Source organism: Dermacentor andersoni, chromosome 8, assembly GCF_023375885.2.
Source record: "Dermacentor andersoni chromosome 8, qqDerAnde1_hic_scaffold, whole genome shotgun sequence".
In the NCBI taxonomy this organism is placed as follows: Eukaryota; Metazoa; Arthropoda; class Arachnida; order Ixodida; family Ixodidae; genus Dermacentor; species Dermacentor andersoni.
This window is the reverse complement of record NC_092821.1, coordinates 87,181,992-87,204,827: the sequence shown is the minus strand read 5'-3', so window position 1 is coordinate 87,204,827 and position 22,836 is coordinate 87,181,992. Positions and strand designations below refer to the sequence as shown.

The window sequence follows — 22,836 nt, the reverse complement described above, 5'->3', positions numbered from 1 at the left end:
CTCGTAGCACCACCTCGGTATGCTAAAACTTTCGGCATGCTTCCTATTCATGTCCCCAATTACGTGCTCTCGTTGGAGCTGAGAACTGTTGAAGTACTTGAATACCTTGATTTTTCGCGATATTTGAGCTTTTAAGTATTAGTTTTTGCTTGACTGTATGAAACTCATAGGCCTCTAAAATAATAAACCTGCGTGATATTCAATGCAATGCAATCTTTCTCACTACTGAAATTCATTCCTTTTTCACATATCCGGTGATCTAAGTTCTAACCCATTTTCTGATAAACTAGTACGGAAAGGCCTACTGCATCGACTAGGGCGCCTACTATATAGCGCTTAATTTTTGTGCACTAACTTTAAAATTAAGCACCCTGAATAAGTACTCTCAAGTAAATAAAAGCGATTTTGCATGGTAACAATCATCTGCGTCTTCTACTGGAAGTAAATAAAGTGAGAAAAAGAAAGCCCTATTATCTCTGAGCGCAGAAGAGGCTAGTAGATAGCGTGTAATGAAATAACCTTTTTCGCGTGTTATCGTACTTTATATTATAATGTTCTGCGTAGAAGAGAAAGACATTGTCCAAAAATGCGTTCATTTGTTCTATTGTGAAGGAGGAGCTTATCCCTGGCATTAGGATGAAGCATGATGCTAACGACATTTTCAGACTTTGCTGTCCAGCTGCTCATCTCAATGCCCTACGGAGTATTTCTTTCATTGTGCAATGGCTAATGCAGCAGCAAAGCGGTGTGTGACGCAGAAGGAGCTGTTAAAACAACGTAGGCATAAATTTACGCCGCGCTTTATCGGACCGTCGTCGAAGCTATTGGATGCAAACAGCCTACAGTTGAAATGAAGAACGTACTATGGCCGACAGCCAGCTTCGGTTTGTTGTTTGCAGTAGCCTATGTAGGCTGCGCAGAGTCTGATGAGAAGAGCAATGACGCAGATAAGGTGAGTTGAGTAAACATCCAGTGTCAGCACCTTGGATATCTGTATGAACAGACTGAGACGCAATTAAGTTTTGTTGTTAGTTTTAGAAACTTCTTTACCCAGATTTCGGGCCACATACAACATGAACGTGCTAAACTGATTGCTTCATCTCTTACCATACTCTGACAAAGTATCGACTTTCAGCTCATGCTCAAGACGGGACAACCAGAACAGTCACCAATTCATTCGTCCTTGGCACGCCAGTAAGCTGCATGCTGCAGTAAAAGCGCGTTCGCAGTGCCAAATCACACACTTGCAGTTCGACAGACATGTTCCCTTCTTTAAGGTGCCAGCGGTGTCCTTACCAAATACACCCCGATGATAGAAGAATGGCGTCCCATAAAGGGAGTTAAACCTCTCGTCGATATTGCCACGTTGTAGTGACGGCGAAGAGCACAGTAGCGAAAGTTGTTATCATGAAAATAACCTATTACTCAGCGAACTTGTGCCCACAGAACAACGAACACAACGCAAGCACAACAGGTAGAGGCGAATACATGTGGCCATCGCCTAAATCTGATCGGCAGGTCAGACGCGTTGGCTATTTATACATGGCTCAGTGAACCTCCCCGCGTAATTGCTGGTGCTCATGTAAGTTCTAGAACGTACACCAGTATTCCCATCGCGCACATAATTTGATCACACGAGGCTCCGCGTCAACACACACAGCAGATAGAACCATCGATAACACTTGAGAGGCTTCCGACTGAAAAAGTCATGTTGCGCGGCCTTCAGAATGTGTAAGCCGGTGAAAAAGCGGTCACCGGATAAAGGGTAAGCAAGCATGCGTGTCATTATCTAGTACAAGTGCTCTCTCTTTTTCTAATATGATATGCTTCCATGATTTCCCTGGTCAAAGCCTTCGCACTCCTGCCTATATATAGAATCCGAATACCAGAAAGAATTGGCTTACAGGTCGCTGGATTCTCGACAAATAATATTGTTTGATAATCAAAAATGATGAAATGTGATAAGAAAACGTTCTGGCAATAAGGCACATTTAGTGAACATGTTTAAGCAGTCATGATAAATAAATATAAAACAGCACATTCTTCACTTTGTGCATATAAACACGAGTCAATTATTCAACTCTATCTAATATAACGAAACAAACACCGATTGACTTTTGAGTACTACATGTACACGATATCACTTTCAGAAAAGAAGGCCAATGATATACTACGTGTTAATGCTGACATACAATATCGCTTTCACGAAAAAAGGTTCATAAATCTTTAAGATTGTATCTTTGTAATGAAGACTTATCGCATGGCCTAAACAACTAATGAGGATGTTTACTTGTTGCCGGTAAAGTGCTGCCTCAGTGAGCCAGGCCAAGTGCGTGCTTGCGCGCGACAATCTTAATAGGTGTCATTTGCGTTTTGTAGCTGTTCTTACTTTTAACGAATAGTTATTAGTTACATAGTTATATAAAGATATATAAAGATTATAAAGATTAGTTATATAAATATAGTTATTAGTTATAGGATAGTCATTATTTTATTTCCTGCCATACCAAATTTGGGACGTCAACTTACAATCAAGACCGGCCTCTTCTCGGGTAAATACGGTAATTAGCTGCCTGCTTTAATTGAATCAGTAGTTTATCTACAAATAATACCAGGTACACGTCAACTTTGACCTCCTCAGCTTGTTTAAAAAAGAAAAAGCTATCTGAGGCGCATATTCTTGCACCAGCCAGTCGGCCAACATGCTCGGACCTAAAAATACTGCGTATTGATTGCTTGAAACTTCGCACATACATACATACATACATACATACATACATACATACATACATACATACATACATACATACATACATACATACATACATACATACATACATACATACATACATACACACACACACACACACGCATACATACATACATACATACATACATACATACATACATACATACATACATACATACATACATACATACATACATACATACATACATACATACATACATGCATGATAGGAAGTCTGTGAGTAGCTTTCTAAGCCTACAACCGCTAATTTGAGAGCGTTATTTGAATGCCGTCGCCTGTTCCAAGCCACTGGCTCCAGCGAAACAGCTATTGCGTGACGTGAGCAGGTGAATAGGTCAATGAAGAATGAAAACGAAGAGCCGTACAAATACACGGAAAGGTTCTTTGCCGACAAAGTATTGCTAAGTCATGAAAAAGTGAGCGCCAGTGGACCAGTCTTTGTATAAGAAAACTTCTTCGCAGAAATTTAACTAGTGATTCCGCATCGTTAAGCCAGGCTGCTGCCTCAGCGACCCTGTTGCCAGAAATTTCAAGTAGACTTGTTTGGCGGAACACTTATGTTTCATAGTAGCAAGCGTTTGGACAGATACAAATGACTATAGTTATACTATGACCTCAATCATTTGCTTTTTTTCAGCTGTTGCAGGAAATAAGCAGCAGATATGGCTTAATTAACCAAACTGCTGAACCTTTCCTTCAATTGAGTTTTAAATGCATCACGATGGAAATGACGGGAGGAAGCGCACCATACACGGTATTTGTTGACTGCAGTGAGAAAACAAATGGGTAAGATCGAATGGCGGCGTAAGGCACTCAGCTTGACTATGTTTACCGTCTGCTAAATGTCTGTAGTTACCCTGAATTAACGTTTCTAAACTGGGGCCAAGGTGTGCGATAAAAAATATCAATTACAAAAAGATGTTCGTGATGAAATATGAGCTCATCTAAAACAACTGGCAACATATAGACAGAAATATGCGGAACATTTCATTGAATACTTTACTTAATTACATTGGTTCCCAGCACATCTTGGTGAAAAAAGAAGAAACAAAAACGTCACACGCCTGCATGGCACACGCAGCACAGTCACAGCGCAAGGTTAAGGAGCGGCTACATAGGAGACTGCCGTAAATCGCTCCCGAAGTGATGAAGTTCCCGGGTTTCAGTTTCAGCTGCACGAACATGAGGGCCTTTGCGACGAGGCTGTCGTGCCTGATGTTCGGCAGCATGCACTTGAGGGTCTTCGCGGCGAAGCTGCCCGGTCGCACTATTGGCAGCACGCACTTGATGGTCTCGGGTGGCGAAACTGTCGGGCCGCATTTTCGACAGCACGCACTAAATGGTCTTCGCGGCGAAGTCTGTTTGCGTAGTTTTAACAAGAACGAACTGAAATGTTCCCCCGGCGTCGACGGCGAGCTGCAGTTTGTGCTGCTCTCTGCAGAGCGGTTTGCTGAGCCCGAAGTTGCCTGGCTGCAGCTGCGCGTGTAGCCCTACGATTCGCTTCTTCAACAGCGGTTCGTACCTTGCCAGGAGGCGCTATACCATGTACCGAAGAGTAATCACAAGTATTGAGAGTTCGCGGCTCACATGTCACATCCCTTGACAAGTGGAACGATATGAACCATGCAACCGCTATATGTAATGACATTTGTCGTAACGTGTCGTGACATTTGCCTCGTCCCAGTTTCTTCGACCGGCATAACATGCCTTGACTCTTACGTCAGTACAGAGGAACTGGTGTGGGGCAGTCGTTAAAACGTCGGTCGCACAACCTCGGAATATGAACTCTATCTGGAACATGTATATCTTCTGTGTAATACGGCGCTCTTACATTGGGTATTATATGAATAACCAACATAAATTATCTGGAACAATCTTTGTGGCCAGTAACAGGGTTTAGAAAGAAGGAGCAAGCAGTTTAATAGCAATGGTCAATGGATCTGGCGTGGAAATTCACAAACAAATCAATTCATACAATGCAAACGGCTACAAAATGCTTGCTTACAAGTTGTATGCTTACTCAGTGCACTCGCAGGCAATATACTTCAGCCGCGGACATCCGTAGGGTTAACGAGATCATTTAATATTTAATGTGATTATTAAAGTATTCCGAATTAATGAAGCATGGTAAATGTTGTACGCTATGCGAAATATAAAGAGCACTATATTTGTCGTCTTGTTTGTGACCAAGTAAGCAACGATATGGCTTATTCATGACTTGGCTTTGTTACAGTTTTTCTAGTTTATTCCCAAATGGGAGTAGTGATGTGCTGCAGATGTTTGTATTAGAATAAAACAAAATTGAATGTTTCTATAGGTTCTTTGTATTGTGGAAAGCACACGAGTGCCACACAACCGCTGAACACTGTATGACGTGTCTGATGTTTGTACGATATGCGAGCAGTGTTATATTGTCATCATCGGTGGAGTAACTTGCGCGTGCACGTATTGCCTTCTAACAAAGTCAACATTTAAATCCAAAAGTTTCTTGGATTTACAAGATCAACTTCAATATTTCTTTCGCACATTTTCGCAGGCCACCTTCGCCTCTAACCACCTATGCCAACAATTGGTAAGCTGGTCACCCATGAAAAATAAGTGTTGCTAACGTGTGTATAGCTAAACCTGAAAACTCTCTGACAGTGTCATGTTTCTTAACCATTTTAATGACATTTCTGCACTATTTTTGTACAATTAGGGAGACATTAATTTATTCGGCAACGACATCTGCAACAGAAGGGTCTTCAGTCAATAACACGATTTCGTTTAAGCCTGATAGCACTGAAACTAAAGGTAAGTCGGAGACGCCATTTTATTGCGTCTTGATAATAACGGTCTTGCAAGATTACAGTGCTGTTTACATATCATGTTTTCGAGTTTAAAACTGTTGGGGCATCTTCCGTTTGAATCAGAACAAATTCTACGTAAGCATAGCTGTGGAGTGAGGTTAGTGAAAATCTAATACGGTTCCTTCGCCGAGATGCAGGCATTTCCGAAATCTTTCAGGGAATTCATTTTTAAGACGTATGTAACGTCTATCATTGACTATGCGTGCGTTGTCTAGGGTGTGCTAAACAAGCGAGACACGGATAAATTTAGCAGCGTGCTTCCTCTATGGGAACTACAACAGAAACAGAAACTACGACACAAATAAGGCTCTGAGATAGGACACATAGGTCATCGACGTTGTGGACTTCATGCAAAATATTTCAGCAATATTTATTATTTGATTGCCGACATCTAGAGCGACAAGTACTCGAGGGAACTGTACTACCATTCTTAAAGCGTGTATTACTAGTTTAGAGTACGCGAATATGCTTGCAAAACAAAATCATTTCGTGTGCCCTTCTTTCCCAAATAATTTGTGAATGGTATATGTTGTACGTTTATATTGTACCAACTTCGAATGTTTTTGGTTAATGGGCTTGCCTATATAATAACCTCGTGCTTTGTACTTGCTGTTTGATTACGTATTTGTAGATTAGAGTGAAACTTTTTATTTGTTGTATGTATGTGTAAAGTTTTGAGGCAGTTTAGCCTACACTTCTTGTTTGTGCAATTTTGTAGTGCTAATTCCTGTACCACAATAGATGTGTGTCTTGACGTGACCAGACTCACCGCGCCCTCCTTAATTTCCTGAAAGATAGTTCGCGTTTTGGTTATAGCGTATGTTTTATTTATTTTCGAGTGCCAGGACATCAGAATTTATTCGTATTTTGGAAATTCTTCGAACAGCGTGGCTTGCCGTAATTTTTGTTGTTGCTACTGCTGTGCTCTATCGTTTGCCATTGTTTCAGGTTGGTATTTAAGCTCTGCCATCGTGTCTTTTCTTTTCTTTCCTTCTCTTCTTCGTATCTTCCATTTGTGCGTTTCTATCACTTCCTTCCTGCAGAGTGCGCGAACTGTTGCGGCTATAATGGCGAGCGATACCTTTTTATAAAAGTGGTGGGGGCATCGTAAAGTGGAAGAGACCGAATACCTGTGCACATGCACGCAGGAACAGGTAGCTGGGGTTCACACCCGGGAATTTTGCACAATTGCGCCCTACGTAGCGCTCTGGCAACGTTGCATGCACCCACGTTTCGCAGCCCTAGCCGCAATGATATACCTGGACTTCACCTTGGAGTGTGTGGTTGAAGAACACGGCCGAGACGGTAACCGCTCCTTCGAACAGCGGGAGCGTGTTCAGGGCCAGCAACAGACGAAGAAGGTGGGCCACTTCGAAGCCAAAGTTGATTTTATTGACGCTAAAACACTGCAGCAAAGATTCGCCTACGTGAGCGCTGAATACATTGTCACGATGAACTTGACCATAAGAAACGATGAACTTAACCACAAGTATTGGACAATACCGCGGAGTTCATTCTAGGAAGGCGTGAAGCTGTATTTATTGAATCGCTGTACGAACGGTATAGATGATCTGCCAGTTCATTGCTGTCGAGCTGCCCGGACGTTATCGCAAGCGCCACCTGTCTCAAGCACGGAGGGGCGTGCGGTTGTGCAACTTCATCACCGTCTACTTGGCGGTGAAGGCTCGTCGCGTATCCTTCATTGCGGCTTACTGGGTCGTTTTTCATAATCCACACACACAGAAAAACGTTTCCAAGGCGAGGTTCATATTGTTACACTAATGAAGGATAAAGAACGGGAGACTATTTACAAAGTATATTTACAAGGCATAACTGCAGCGCTGGCCAGTTCAGCTTACAGCTCGTGAGCCAGAGAGTGTTGGTCGTCTTCGTCGCGCCGCCCGTGTGCATCGCCCACAAGAAACACGCAATGTGCATGTATCAATATTGAAGTCAGCACACAACCGCACGCTCTTGGCAAGGGATGAGACGCTATCGCACATCCGGAACGAAGAACCGCGAGTGCTGCGCTTTTGCTGGATAAGCCGGCTTGAGCACATGGCAGAGTAGTCGACAGGTGTACTGAGATGTATAGGGAGCTGGGACCAAGCTGCTGGCACCTGGAAGACCTGTGCCTTGCATGGGCGTGGCTCGTCGAACCCTCCTTCGTCTGAACATGGATACCGCGAACACATGTACCAGTCGCTGAAGTGTGGTGCGGTAGTGGTGTTCCGTGGGATTTTAGAGCCCTTACGTCTTGCAATGTGGAAACTGTCGTCACCGAGTATGCGAGCGATCCCTTTTATAGAAGTATAATCGATATCACAAGGGATAAGGGGCATAAGATCGGTGCAAGTGTGAGGCGGTACAGCTAAACGAAGCTAGAAATGGGGCATGCTTGACAGGTGTATGCTCACGTTGTGCCTCTTCCAGTGGGAGGTGAAAGCCTGCTCTTTGATTCATTTTTTTTTCTTTCAAGTGCGTATATGTATTTATTACGAATAATAGTAGTTTAGTAATAATAATATTAACAATAAAAATAATTATTCAATCAATCGTCAAAGTAGTGTTTGCTGCCACCCTATATTCAAAATATATTTTTACTTGACGCTTTCCATCTTCCCAACTCCACTGCCTTTGGCACTATGGGTGAAGCATAAATAAATAAACGGTATCCAACTATACAGTCAGAATAATAAAGTGGAATAATAATAATAATAATAATAATAATAAAGTGGAATGAGGTGTTGCTAGAGCCTTGCATTTACGCTTTGTACAGCGATGCCAGAACTTTCTCAAGGACCATATAAAAGGGTGTGACGGCAATATATTCACTAACACTTTTGGTAATGCCCAAGCACCTTTTCAAGGATGTTCTACAGTATTCATTCTTATTCGTCTGTTTTCGTAAGCTTCAACTAACGTTTTTCGCTCTTCTTTCCTAATTTCAGCACGGCTTAGCGAAAGAACATACGAATTACTACTGGCTGATTACACGCTCTGTTTTGTACTTGGAAGTGTGTGCGGATCTTCCAACAGAAAGCGTGAGTTTATTTGCCGCCTCTTACGCGGTTAAGTTTTTAGGAAAATTTTGAGATGTTTGCTGAAGATAAAAAAAATATACCGCAGTGAATCAGCTAGTTCGCGAGATAAGGTACGCGTCAATGCAAGATATACATTGTGCGTACACAGTGGCTCAAAACGGCACCCAAAATCTACTTTTTAGGCGTCTAGTTTTCTTCGCCTTTCAAATGTAGGCAGCCCATAGCCACTTTTAAGTTAAGGTTTATGCGTAGCTGTGACGTTGATACAGAGGAACAAGTCGACAACTTGAAATGGTGGGGAGCTGCACTTTTCGAAAGCCTTCAGCGTGGCGCCAAGGAGCAGGCCTCCATTTGAAGCACTTCACGCACAGCAGCGACCTATTAGTGTAGCCTTTGCACCAAGAAAGACGCGAAAGAAAATGGCGGCAAGAACTGGAATTCTGAGCATGTGGCGCGTGCAACTGCTATATAACGATAACGGTGATGTGACTCCCGAGTGAATAAATGGCAATGCATCATCTTAAGCACGACATAACACGGATGTCAAAAACATTAGCGGCTCTTCTTTATTGCGTAGAAAATTTGCAGGCCGACATTTAAAGCATAGGCGCAAAAGCAATTTGAAAGAGCAGCGGTTAGGTCAGGACGTGTTTCTGATGAATTAATTTTTTTTGCTTACTTTAGGTTATCATGTGCAAGCGAACTACAGCTGTTTCATAGGCTGTACAGTACATTTTGGTTTCATATTGCTATATTTCTTTTGCTATATTTGATATATAGTCAGTTGGGCGTTTCACGCGATAGGATATTATAGAACGTTCATTTTCGTTGCGCTCTGCAAAGACAAATTAAAGATAGGCATGTGCTGTTCTGCTTACTTAATTCAGACGTACGATTGCTGATGCCGTAGATGTTTTTGGTGATGTCATGTTCCATGATGCCATGTTGCCAGATGTTCAAATTTCTGGCTAAGGAAAAGTTCCAGTATCGCGCTCTGAAGTATAACATGACGGTGGTAGCCATTGCTTTCAATTTATCGCACCTCGCCTTTGCTTTACTCTTTTCCCATTAAATGCAATGATGGGTTTTACCTAGAGACATTTTTTAATGGCAGCTGATGGGGCTTAGCGCGGAGGAGTGATAAGTAACGACTGTGCTATTTCTTGTTTGTGGTATAATGCAGCATCGGCACTCTTCGCTTTGTGTCAGGAAGGAGGGTTGCATGGTGGTCCGCTATCTTAAGCGAAATATTTTTTCGTTTGCCACTAAAGCCTGTGCTCACCGAAGAACTGGAGGAACGTCGTCGTTCATGCGACGAGAAAGCACGCCAACTCTACGTTGGGCAGAGTGGTGTATAAAAAGAATACTTACAGCAAATGAGTGTTGCGAACGCCGTCGACGACAGGCCCGGATATTCGCTTAGTTAGAATATTTTCGATTATTTTCAAATGAATTGTTTTTTTCCTCACGTGGAATACTTCCATGTGGGCCCAACGTTCAGGTACTTGGCTTATCGTGCTCTTCTACGATTTAATGGTTCTCTTTGAAAGACCCCATAGCACAGTCAAGACAATTCGCGATATTCGCGATTCGCCCATGTGGGGCCGCATAATATCCTGCTTATATTTCAGTGTATACATCTTGGCTTGTCCTATGCCAAGTATTCTCACTGGTTTCAAACTGCATCCATTTTCTACAGCTTCCTCAGTCTTTCACACGTTATAATTTCGATTACACCTTACTTTCTCCTTACTCCTTAGTACTTTGTTGCTTGAGAGAGCTTACCTACTAGTTGCCTTGGTGCTTTGCCTCCCACTTTAATTAATGCTCCTGAAACCAGCCTCGTTACATTTTAGTTGATTATCGCTATGTAACCTTCATCTCTCTGCTCTAAAGATGCATATTTGTTAGCAAGCATCAGCATAAACTGGGACACTTTTACCGTCTAGGTTGTCCTGTTTTTTCCTAATTTTACTCACTATCGGTTGACATTGAGGAAAATCCCAGCAATCACTAACCTCTGATCACTGCACTTTACCCTAGCCAGCGCTTCTACATCCTGCCTATGATATGATCGGCAGAAAGTATGAAATTAATTTCGTTTCTTGTTTAACCATTACGGCTGTTCCAGGTACACTTTTTGTTCCTACACTTCCTGAAGAAGGTACTCATTATTCGCAGCTTATTCCTTTCCGCGAGTTCTACCATCTCTCTTCGAGTGTTCATAGAATCGACGCCGTAGTTGCCAATTGCTTTTTCACCAGCCTGCTTTTTCGACACTTTTGCATTGAAGTGACTACAGCATACTAGAGTTCGTACTTTTCTGATCGCTAATTCAACATGTTCATAAGACTGATGTTTTGTCATCATCATGAATGTAGGTTAGAGCGTAGGCTTGTACTACTGTTAATCTATACCTCTTAAGCTTTATTAGGACTACTGCTATCCTCTCATTAATGCTGTAGAATTCGTCAATGTTCTCCTATATGCCCTTATGGATTAGGAATCCTACTCCGTACTACTTCTTACCTGGAATTCCTCCAGAACAGAGGAAGTGGCCATTTGCCAGCACTGTATAAGCCTCACCAGATCATCTACCTCACTAAGGCCAATAATATTTATTTATTTATTTATTTATTTATTTATTTATTTATTTAATAATACTGTCAGCTCATGAAGGGCCATTACAGGAGTGGAAAATACAAACACATACAAGGATACAGTATGACAACAAAAGGAAGTAAATGAACAACTGCAGACATTTCAGCAGGGACGCGAATCAGTTTAGATTCCATGCACCTTGCAAACTTCCCCCCAAAAATAAGAAACAATATGAACAGATACACCTTTGGCAAAGTTATGATTACATATTAGTTAGCGGCAAAAAGAATAACGTGTACACATTGCAAAAATTCCTCAACGCATGAGGCCGACATGACAGAGTCGGGAGCGAATTCCATTCCGTAATACCTCTCGAGACAAAGCTGTACTTAAAACAGTCATTTCTGACCTGAGAGGGTGTGATGTACTGGCTATGACGATATCCCACGCAATGCCTGATAATTCCTCAAAGAGTCCTGCTAAGCTAGCGTCCCTCGAGAGGGCTCATGTGTTGAACTTCAGAAGATTCAGTTTCTACTCGTCTGTCCGGATCCAGAGATTTTAAGCACCCTCTGCCGCATCGCAGGTTTAACCCCCGCTTTAGTCAGGTGCTCCCCAGCTGCTGGAGACTTAGGGCTCTAGGTTAATTCTAAGGCTCATGAGGGAGGTAGTGGCCAAATACTGCACCAAGGAGGCCAATTTATGTTCTAATGAGGAAGTCATCATCATCTTCATCAGCCTGGTTACGCCCACTGCAGGGCAAAGGCCTCTCTCATACTTCTCCAACTGCCCCGGTCATGTACTAATTGTGGTCATGTTGACCCTCCAAACTTCCTGATCTCATCTGCCCACCTAACTTTCTGTCGCCCTCTGCTACGCTTCACTCCCCGCGGAATCCAGTCCGTAACCCTTAATGACCATCGGTTATCTTCCCTCCTCATTACATGTCCTGCCCATGCCCATTTCGTTTTCTTGATTTCAACTAAGATGTCATTAACGCGCGTTTGTTCCCTCACCCAATCTGCTCTTTTCTTATCCCTTAACGTTACACCTATCATTCTTCTTTCTATAACTCGTTGCGTCGTCCTCAATATCAGCAGAACCCTTTTCGTAAGCCTCCAGGTTTCTGCCCCGTACGTGAGTACTGGTAACGCACAGCTGTTATACACTTTTCTCTTGAGGGATAATGGCAACCTGCTGCTCATGATCCGCGAATGCCTGCCAAACGCACCCCAGCCCATTCTTATTCTTCTGATTATTTCACTCTCATGATCCGGATCAGCAGTCACTACCTGTCCTAAGTAGATGCATTCCCTTACCACTTCCAGTGCCTCGCTACCTATCGTAAACTGCTGTTCCCTTCCGAGACTGCTAAACATTAGTTTAGTTTTTTGCAGATTAATTTTTAGTCCCACCCTTCTGCTCTGCCTCTCCAGGTCAGTGAGCATGCATTGCAGTTGGTCCCCTAAGTTACTAAGCAAGGCAATATCATCAGCGAAGCGCAAGTTACTAAGGTATTCTCCATTTACTCTTATCCCCAATTCTTCCCAATCCAGGTCTCTGAATACCTCCTGTAAGCACGCTGTGAATAGCATTGGAGAGATCGTATCTCCCTGCCTGACGCCTTTCTTTACTAGGGTTTTGTTGCTTTCTTTATGGAGGACTACAGTGGCTGTGGAGCTGCTATAGATATCTTTCAGTATTTTTAGATACGGCTCGTCTACACCCTGATTCCGCAATGCCTCCATGACTGCTGAGGTTTCGACTGAATCAAACGCTTTCTCGTAATCAATGAAAGCTATATATAATCGTTGGTTATATTCCGCACATTTCTCTATCACCTGATTGATAGTATGAATATGATCTACTTTTGAGGAGCTTTTACGGAATTCTGCCTGGTCCTTTGGTTGACAGAAGTCTAAGGTGTTCGTGATTCTATTTGCAATTACCTTAGTAAATAATTTGTAGGCAACGGATAGTAAGCTGATCGGTCTATGGTCCCCTTTCTTATGGATTAGGATTATGTTAGCGTTCTTCCAAGATTCCGGTACGCTCGAGGTCATGAGGCATTGTGTATACAGGGTGGCCAGTTTTTCTAGAACAATCTGCCCACCGTCCTTCAACAAATCTGCTGTTACTTGATCCTCCCCAGCTGCCTTCTCCCTTTGCATAGCTCCCAAGACTTGCCTTACTTCTTCCGGCGTTACTTGTGGGATTTCGAATTCCTCTAGACTATTCTCTCTTCTATTATCATCGTGGGTGCCACTCGTACTGTATAAATCTCTATAGAACTCCTCACCCACTTGAACTATCTCATCCATATTAGTAATGATATTGCCGGCTTTGTCTCTTAACGCATACATCTGATTCTTGCCAATTCCTAGTTCCTTCTTCACTGCTTTTAGGCTTCCTCCGTTCCTGTGAGCTTGTTTAATTCTATCCATATTATACTTCCTCATGTCAGCTGTCTTACGCTTGTTGATTAACTTCGAAAGTTCTGCCAGTTCTATTCTAGCTGTAGGGTTAGAGGCTTTCATACATTGGCGTATGAGGAAGTGTCTTTGTTTAAATTTAGTGGGCCGTTCTAATTTGATCGTACCTGGACTGCTATAGACCCACTGGTTCTCGGCATTTTTTGCTGGTGTCGGGCACCACTCGAAGCCTGGAGATATGGCGTGCTGGAGGAGGATTCGAACTTACTACCTTCAGATTGAAGGCCCGGTGTTCTACCGCTCCTCCACGCAATCGTATGCTACCCATCCCAAAACAGCTTAGGTGTGACAGGCAGTTTGGTCTGCGCCGCCAAAGATGAGTTGCACACCTAATTGAACGCAGCGTACTGCACAACACCACACATCAACAGAATTGCGCTTTTTTTTGCTATTTGCAGTGTCAAGCACTTTGCGGCATTTTAGTGGGATTTATTAAAAGCATGCGCATGTAGTGAACACATTCGTTTTTGTTTACCATATGCAGTACGCTATAAGTGAAAAGAATTATAGGAAGCTTAGTCATAGAGGCCTTGGTATTCCAGACATGTTCCTTCAAGAAATGTTCTGTGAGTTTTCATTAACTTATAGTTCCTAAAGTTATCGTTGCGTCATTTTTTAAATGTTTTATTTTGGTTACATGCAAAAAAGAAATGGTTTGTTTGACGTCCATATAGATGCGTTGCCTAGTGTGTTGTGAATTGCTGATTCGTCCTCGGGTTTCCTTTTTTTAGATTGCTCACTGTGGCAAAAAATTGAACATACAGAATCCTGTCCTGCGGAAACCAAGCAAGCCTCAACTTGCGATCATGCGTTTGAACAGTGCAAAAGGACACAGAGTCGTTTGGTTCGTAGTGTATGACATGTGGCCGAACGGTGGAAAAAAGATACGCAGACTTCAGTAGTCGGCGACGACAACTGGCTTGATGCCAAGATCATCAGCATTTTCGCATAAAGGTTACCCTGCTGTATTAATAAAATACATGAAAATGTGTTGTCTGCTTCTTTCAAAGTCACTAAAACAAGAAGTTATCTTTTCTTGGAAAATTACCAGGGTGTGTGCAGAAATTCAAACTATATTGTCCCGTTCTCATGGTTGTGAAAAATAAGGCCCTGCCAATGACATGAGGCAACGAGGTAACTCTTTATTGTGCGCCTAGAGTTTCGTACAATCATTACTGGAGAGAACTCTGACGCAGCGATCGTTCAGCGACCATGGGAATGATGGGAAGTACGTGGAGTTGTCTGATCTTCGTTCTTGTAAATTCAGACGCTCATATGGCTTTGTTTATTGTACACTTCATCTGCCTTCATTGTTCTACATATCACAGTAATGTATACATTTCTATGTCCAAAATACTCTGCGAAGCCACACGAGTGCTACTACGTAATTGAAGCTTTTCAGCCTGTCGAGGTGGTCTGATCGGAACACGCCAAGCGTCCCAATGCGCTGACTAGCCTGAAAAAAAAAATCCATTTGTCGATACATGCGTCCTCGGCGTGATGGTTTCGATATCGCGCATCTATATCATAGTTCCTGTGTTTGAATCATGCCATCGGACAGTTTTATTGACGTTCGTTAAATTATTTTTTACACAGTACTTTGTTGAAGATGACGAGTTTACAAAGTCACGGAGCCGTTCGAAGCCAGAAGAACGAAGTTTAGGCAAATCCATGTGCATCCCATAATTCCTATTCTGGTTGAGCCGCCCCGATTGCAGCTCCCGTAGATACCAGCACCATTGTTTACTCTAGTAATTATTGTATGAAGCTCTATGATTGGGCGAACATTCAAATCAGTAACCGTCAAAGCGCAATGATAGCGGCGAACACGATCATCAGACGTCTAAACTTTATCCAAGGTTCAATCGCGTCGGCTCGTCGTGACTCGTCATAGATTACATAGTAATCAATGGTGCACGCGCGCGTTCCAGAATGCAGACTGTTCACGTCGGGCATGCAATTTGAGTAGACAAGGTTGCCTCGTGACAACATTAGAGAGAGTTCCGATACATGCAGGCACCTCTTGCGCCGAGCGATAACAAGATTCGCCTCTGTGAAATGATCACTGAAAAACAAACAATTTACAGAAGGTATCACTATTATTCCCGAAAGCTATATAGAGGACCATTTTACCGCAGTTGCCACAATTATAGGGCGCATGAATCGTAGTTAAATATTTCTCCGTTTAACGATGGAAAAAGGGCTGCTTTAATCTGCAGCGGAGCTAAGTGAGCCAGCTCTGTTGCGTAAGCATACCACCACTTCCCCACAATGTCTAGTCGTAAGCATGAGCAGATGTGGTCAATATTCTGTGTATTCAAGCGTGGACAGAATGTTTGAGTTTGTTACGAATATAGAGGATTATATATAGATTTCGTTCTAAAGACGATGTCTTTCTTAGCGAGTACCGCGCTTTTTCCGCATTGGCTATGGTTTGTAGGCTGCTTTTTTGGGGGGCGAGGGGAGGGAGAAAGCGTAGAAAATTGTTTATTATACATGGCGTTTACATCGACCGCTACTATGTGAGTAGGACTTTTGAGAAACTATTGTAAACATTATGACAAATTCACGTAAGATGTAAATTATATACTGAATTTGATCACTTTATACCTTCTAGCTGATACAGTCAACGTAACGGAAATATGTGTTACTTGTACACAATATATTGATATATAAAGATAGTGCTTCTATTCTTTTTCAAACTTACTGATTTTCGACAATTTCGGTAAGAAGAACTGCAGGCTTCAAATCAAAATAACGCTTTTAAGAATCAATAGAATTTACTTTCTCTCTTTAATTAAAACAAATTTCATTACAATTGCCTCATCAGTTCTTTCAGAGAAGCATTTCTGCGTTTTAAATGTATTTGAATAGGCGGCATCATAGTTGTGCCGGAGATCAAGAGAGAGAGAGAGAGAAAAAAAACAAGGGTAGGAAAGGCAGGGAGGTCAACCAGAACAGCATCCGGTTTGCTACCCTACACTGGGGGTGGGGGAAAGGGGAATAGAAAGAGGAAGAAAGGGAGAGAGGAAGCACTGAGTACGTGTGGGAGCGACACCATACACAAGGACACTATAAACGGTCTGTTAAGCCCGTGCACTTCAAGTACCGCACTAGTGCACGAATCGCTTTTCGAGCCAGTGACGGGTGTGGCCACGGTCCGAGTATCTTTGACTCGGTGAAAGATCTCGAGTCCAGTCTGCGTAAAGTTTCCCGCAGAGAGAGGCGTTGGACATCGTAGCGAGGGCAGGTACACAATAGGTTCTCGATGGTCTCCTCGCACCCACAGGAGTCGCACATCGGGCTCTCGGCCATTCCCATACGGTAGGAGTATGCGTTCGTGAACGCCACTCCCAGCCACAAGCGACACAACAAGGTTGCTTCGCCGCGGGGAAGGCTAGATGGCAGTTGTAGCCGTAGCGTGGGGTCCAGTTTACGTAATCTGCAATTGAAGCCACTTGAAATCCAGAGATCTTGGGACTTCTTACGCGCGAGTTGGCGAAGTTCTCTGGCAGCGTCCGACCTCGCCAAAGGTGTTGGACGCGTCTTGGTATCTTCGTGGGCACACCGGGCAGCCTTGTCAGCTAGGTTGTTGCCGACGATGCCACAGTGAGCAGGAATCCACTGAAATATAATGTGGTGTCCACTTTCCAGAGCATGGTGGTGCAGTTCCCTGATTTCAGATGTCATTTGCTCGTAAGTTCTGTGACGTAATGCGGACTTAATGCTGTGAAGGGCTGCCTTAGAGTCACAAAATACGACCCATTTCCCTGTAGGCTCTTCGGTGATGTACATCATAGCGGCATGAAGAGCTGCAAGTTCTGCCGATGTAGATGTAGTCGTGTGCGACAATTTGAATTTAACTGTAACGTTCTTGGCTGGAACGACGAATGCGGCAGTTGAGCTGGTAGGGGAGGTGGAACCATCGGTATATATATGTATGCGGTCATGATACGTCTGGTGCAGTAATATGAGCGTAAGTTGCTTCAGAGCCGGCGATGGATGATTGGACTTTTTTTGTAATTCCAGGAATAGCAAAATTCACTTGAGGCTGTCGCAGGCACCACAGGGGAGAGGAAGGCTTCGCCGCCGGTGTAAATGATGCCGGTATGGCCTCCCTACCAGCCGAGAGACCTCAAGCGACCTTTTCACGAGTTATTAGTCGGAGATCAAACTTGCTTTTAAGCTAAGGAGCAAAACTTGCTCTGAATCGAAGAGCAGAGGGTGAGATTAGGTTTTTATCAGTTTTCTAACAAATGTCGGGGTGCCGTATTCTATGATGACATCGTCACTTCGAGTGGTGAAATAGTAGAGCAGTAAAGTTAATTATGATGTGGCATTGTAGTCAGACAAATAATGAGAGCATGTAAGTTCTCAAAATATTGTTACATACAAAAGAGAAACGCATTGTTATTTGGACATACGGTTGCTCCGTAGCTCTGGCGTTCTGCCTTTATGGTGCGAGCAGTCCTTTAATACTACCATTAAAGTACTCCAGTATGAGGTAGCGGATTTCTTGTCGGGCAGCAAGGACCAAGTTTTTATGGTGGCAGAATGAAAAACGACTTGTGAGCTTGGATTTAGGTGTACAGGGAAAAACCGTAGGTGGCCAAAATTATTCGCGAAGCCTTCCAATACTGCATGTTCCATAGCCCGAGGGTCACTAACATTATTAAACTCCGTGATTAGAATTTATATTTAGAAATAAATTACACAACAAAAAGGAGGCGATATTTTTTTCGTGTAAGTTTCACAACACCACTGTCTCCCAAAATTATTTCCTTTTTAAATATGTCGTTCAAGAATTATTTCTTTAATGTTAGCGTGCAATTCGTCCTTGAAAAGAAAGGGCCTCCCTCGTAACAGCAGCAGTATAGGCGCATTAGATGCTATGTGCAGCCACCTTAACCACACGCAATAATTTACCAGAAATACATACACTCGGGACATATTCTGTCAAAACAAAAAGCTGGTCCATTTGGTTGCTACAGCCTGCGTTCATATTGGCAGGGCACTATTCAGGAAAAACCAGATACACAGCGACACCGCCTAGATGGGACGAGCGCTGGTATGAACTTATAAAGCAAACGTTGTGCCATGGATGATGTGGCAATAAACGTTGTCGGTGTATTTCTCTCTTGGATATCGATACTGACTGTCCGTTTGGAACCACAGCAGATCACACATATTTCTCTGAAAGAGTTACAGCGCCCACCGATGCCGCAACGCGGGGACGCTATGGTGGGCACTCTCAGCCGGCACCTTGGAGCTGGCTGCAAAAGAAGAGAGAAATAAAGTTGGGCGGCGCCTGGTCGATGCGCAAGCAAGGCACGCGCAGTGTTCTTCTAGAAGCCTGCTGCGCTGGTCCTCAAGGTCGGGCGCTCCGCGATTACCCCTCGATTTCCTACAGTTGTGATCCGGGAGAACGTGCCTTTCACCGAGCGACACGTTTCCATGGCTAACTGGCCAGAGCGCCAGTTTAGCTCATTCCTACCGCCATTCCGCTTCCGCTATGCGGGTGCACGGTTCGCGCAGTTTGAAGTGGCTCTGCAGCTGAAGGACATAACAGTCCAGGAGTTAAAGTACGATGTCCTCCTCGACTTCCTGCCACTTGATCTCCAGCTCCGGCTCAGCGTTCCGTAGCCTGGCACGTGCCCCTAAGACAGCGGGTTTCTTCCGGCGCCCCTATGCGATCCTCATCAGGCCAGCCTCCTTTCCTCGACTTGCTACGATAACGTCTCGTCGACCGACATGTGCGACACTGCGCAGCCCCCGGCCTCAGACTTCCACTAGGGGCCTCTTTCGTGCAAGTACACGCACAATGATCTCGGCACAGGTATCGGCACGACAGTGATACCGATCACTTCATCGCCTTTCTCGCTAGCAAAAATGGCGCGTGATAGTAAAGACATCGCCGAACCAACTCCGGCTTCCGTACCGCACGCCATCGGTTATATGTCAACCAACATAGCACGTGCCACTCGGCCCCCGACCGATCGGTCCACCCTGTCGGTCCACGCCGGCCGCTGAGCTAGCCTCGGAGTCGGGACTAGCTCTGCACCTTGCCAACTCCGCGGCCTCCGACCATTCCGACCGAGACAACCGCGAATGACGAAGGCGTGTTGCTGAAGCGCCAAGTTCACCTTCCATCACATAATGCAAAGCTGCTGCCCCAGGTTGCGGCCTCCACCGTTTACCGCCTCCACTCGGAGCACGTTCAACCCCATGCTATACCGTGAGCATAGAAGCCAGCGAGAGCGGCGCAGTTGTATATATATATATATATATATATATATATATATATATATATATATATATATATATATGTATATATATATATATATATATATATATTAAATTCTGGGGTTTTACGTGCCAAAACCACTTTCTGATTATGAGGCTCGCCGTAGCGGAGGACTCCGGAAATTTCGACCACCTGGGGTTCTTTAAAGTGCGCCTAAATCTAAGCACACGGGTGTTTTCGCATTTCGCCCCCATCGATATGCGGCCGCCGTGGCCGGAATTCGATCCCGCGACCTCGTGCTCAGCAGCCCAACACCATAGCCACTGAGCAACCACGGCGGGTGTGTATATATATATATATATATATATATAGATTGTGTAACAAAGCAGTAAATTCCGATATGGGAAACCTATGCGTATAGTTTCACCTCATAGGCTGCACGAAGTCAATACTAAGTCACCTTCAGTTGATTGGAATTCTGGCACCTCCCCACGTCCAAATTATTTCTACATAAGTACGGCGTCCGGCTTAAGTAGCTAATTCAGATCGAAGCTTCTATGACTCGCACAACAACTGCAATTTCTCGAGGCAGTTGTAAACGCTCTAACGGTTTTTAGCACTTCTAGGCTAAATAACTGGATGCATGTTGAGCGCAAAGCCAGGCGCTCACCCTATACCGCACAGTCATGGCGCGCTGCGTTGATCCCGCCGATTACCATCCAGTTGTTAGGACCCTGGCTATGTCTTCGTGGATTCGGAATCGGGCATCACAAAGAAGGTCGCGTGCATCAATAAGGGAGCCCACGTTTCGTCGTCGGTGGCTCATCGGCGACATCGGCGACATCGTCGACCATCCCCTTAGACGGCACCGGCTGCCGAGAGAGCTGATATTGGGCCTACGCGCAGCATTAGAACCGCATCTGCGACCATGTGCAGCGCAATCACATACGACACCGATGAACATAACGATGCTGGTCGCCATTTAGTACGCAGCTGTCATTTTTCCTTTCCGTATTAGTATTGAAATAAAGACATTGAGTCGCTTTGAAATATCGTGATGGTGGCGGTGGTGATGATGATGTTGCTACCGGCAAGATTAGCCTGGGCAGTCTTGGCTGAGAATTGGTCTACTTGAGCGTCTCTTTCTGCGCCAAATATGTCACCACCTGCCTATCAGTGCTGCCTCTCACAAAAATTTAAGTAGAATGCGTAAAACTTCCACTGCAATTCTTTTGACGCGGGTGCGGTAAACGGGCGAGCGCGATTGCGCTTGTCGGCGCTGTGACCGACACTCAGAAATAAAAGCTGCCGAATAAGGATATGTAGGGATTTTCTGTAAGGAATATGGCCTCAACTGCAGATGCATGTTGTGTGATAAAGCTGTCGATTGACCATAATTCTTTCATTTCTTGTCGCTTAATCCCAGTTTTGCTTCCTCCTCGCACTCATTACAGCGCGGTAAGTTAAATTCGCTGCCACTTCGGTTGCACCCTTGCCTTAGCGTGATATTATTTCGGGCTAAGAAATTGCGTGCGAATAGCAAGCCTTAGTGCCTTCCGCCTCAGACTCGCATATGGCCAGACACAGCCGTCCGTGGAAGGTTCAACAACAATTGCGTTAGATTAGGCAGCTGTTGAGATATCTAGGCAGGGAATTCCTATAGAGAAGTAACTGAAGCCGTCTACATCAGCCAACATGGCGACGCATGCTTGAGGCAAGCATCGATTACACTTTTTATAGATATCATTTTTAATGGCGTGCTTGAGCGGCCTTCCTAACAATCCATTCGTATGCTCGCTGTTGTGTGAGACAGCTGCTTATGCATTTTAGTTTGTTTCCATTGATAGCCCTTTGTATATTCAGCATTCGCGCAATAAAATGATAGAAGTTTAGTTTTGAGTTAATGCTTGTGAGGTATGCTCTTCTGTCGTCCTTTTATATCTCGCTATGGATTTATCGTATCTTTTTCCTCTTCGGTTATCTTTCCATTTTTGGGTCAAGAATAGGCTGCAGCCAGATGCGTCCTTAAAGGATTCAGGTTAAGGAAACATAATTGCAAGTAAGCAAAAGTGTAATATCTGACAACGTTGTCTTCTTTTCCACGAATGTGGATGCACTATAAACGTTTAAGGATTTCCAGTTTTATGAAAACATCTTGATTCATTAATGAAGAGATAATGACAACTTAAGAGATTGTTTGCCTCAAGAATTACTTTGTCACTAGCCCATTCGGGAATCTATTCAAAAGACGAAGTCTATTTTCTCGTAGTACCCTCAGGGAATGAAGCTGGGACTGTCACTTGGCAGGCGCTGTATGCAACTCGTTTGATTTCGCCAAGGTGTGACTTTTATTTTTCGATCGCCTATCACAGTGGAAAAGGATTAGCTTATGTAGTTTTTATTTTTAAATAAATGCATCTTATGGTCACTCTCTGCTTTACCCGCGGTGTCTTCTTTGACCACTTTTCTTGAAAAATTACGCTCGGCAAACTCAAAGAACAAAGCACCAAGGAAGTGGTTAATACGCACGTAATATTTTTTCATCCAACAGGGAACTGTGTGGACGGGCTCCATGCACGAAAATTAAAACAATGCGTCCGTGAGGCGCTCTTCCTAAAGTGTTGTGGGTACCGTACCTGTTAAAGACGCCACAAAGGAATATTTCTTTAACCTGCACTGTTGAGTTGCATATTGGGTTATACATGCGTAACATTATATTTCAGCGAGTCTTGCTAATTGACAAAAGACACGTATATCTTCATTACGGGGTCCTTCAATCTACAGCAAACAATCTATAAATAAAATGCGAAAAATAAATAAATGAAAAGGGGATGGG

The 22,836-nt window shown here is 43.8% G+C and overlaps 1 long non-coding RNA gene across 1 annotated transcript; it reads left to right on the top strand.

Moving 5' to 3' along the window:
• The first annotated feature begins 730 nt into the window (after positions 1-730).
• Positions 731-14,738, top strand: LOC126529393 (uncharacterized). Its single transcript, XR_011889893.1, has 6 exons — positions 731-952; positions 3,408-3,556; positions 5,307-5,342; positions 5,469-5,563; positions 8,571-8,663; positions 14,488-14,738. It is a non-coding gene; the product is annotated as an uncharacterized lncRNA (long non-coding RNA).
• The last annotated feature ends 8,098 nt before the right edge of the window (positions 14,739-22,836 follow it).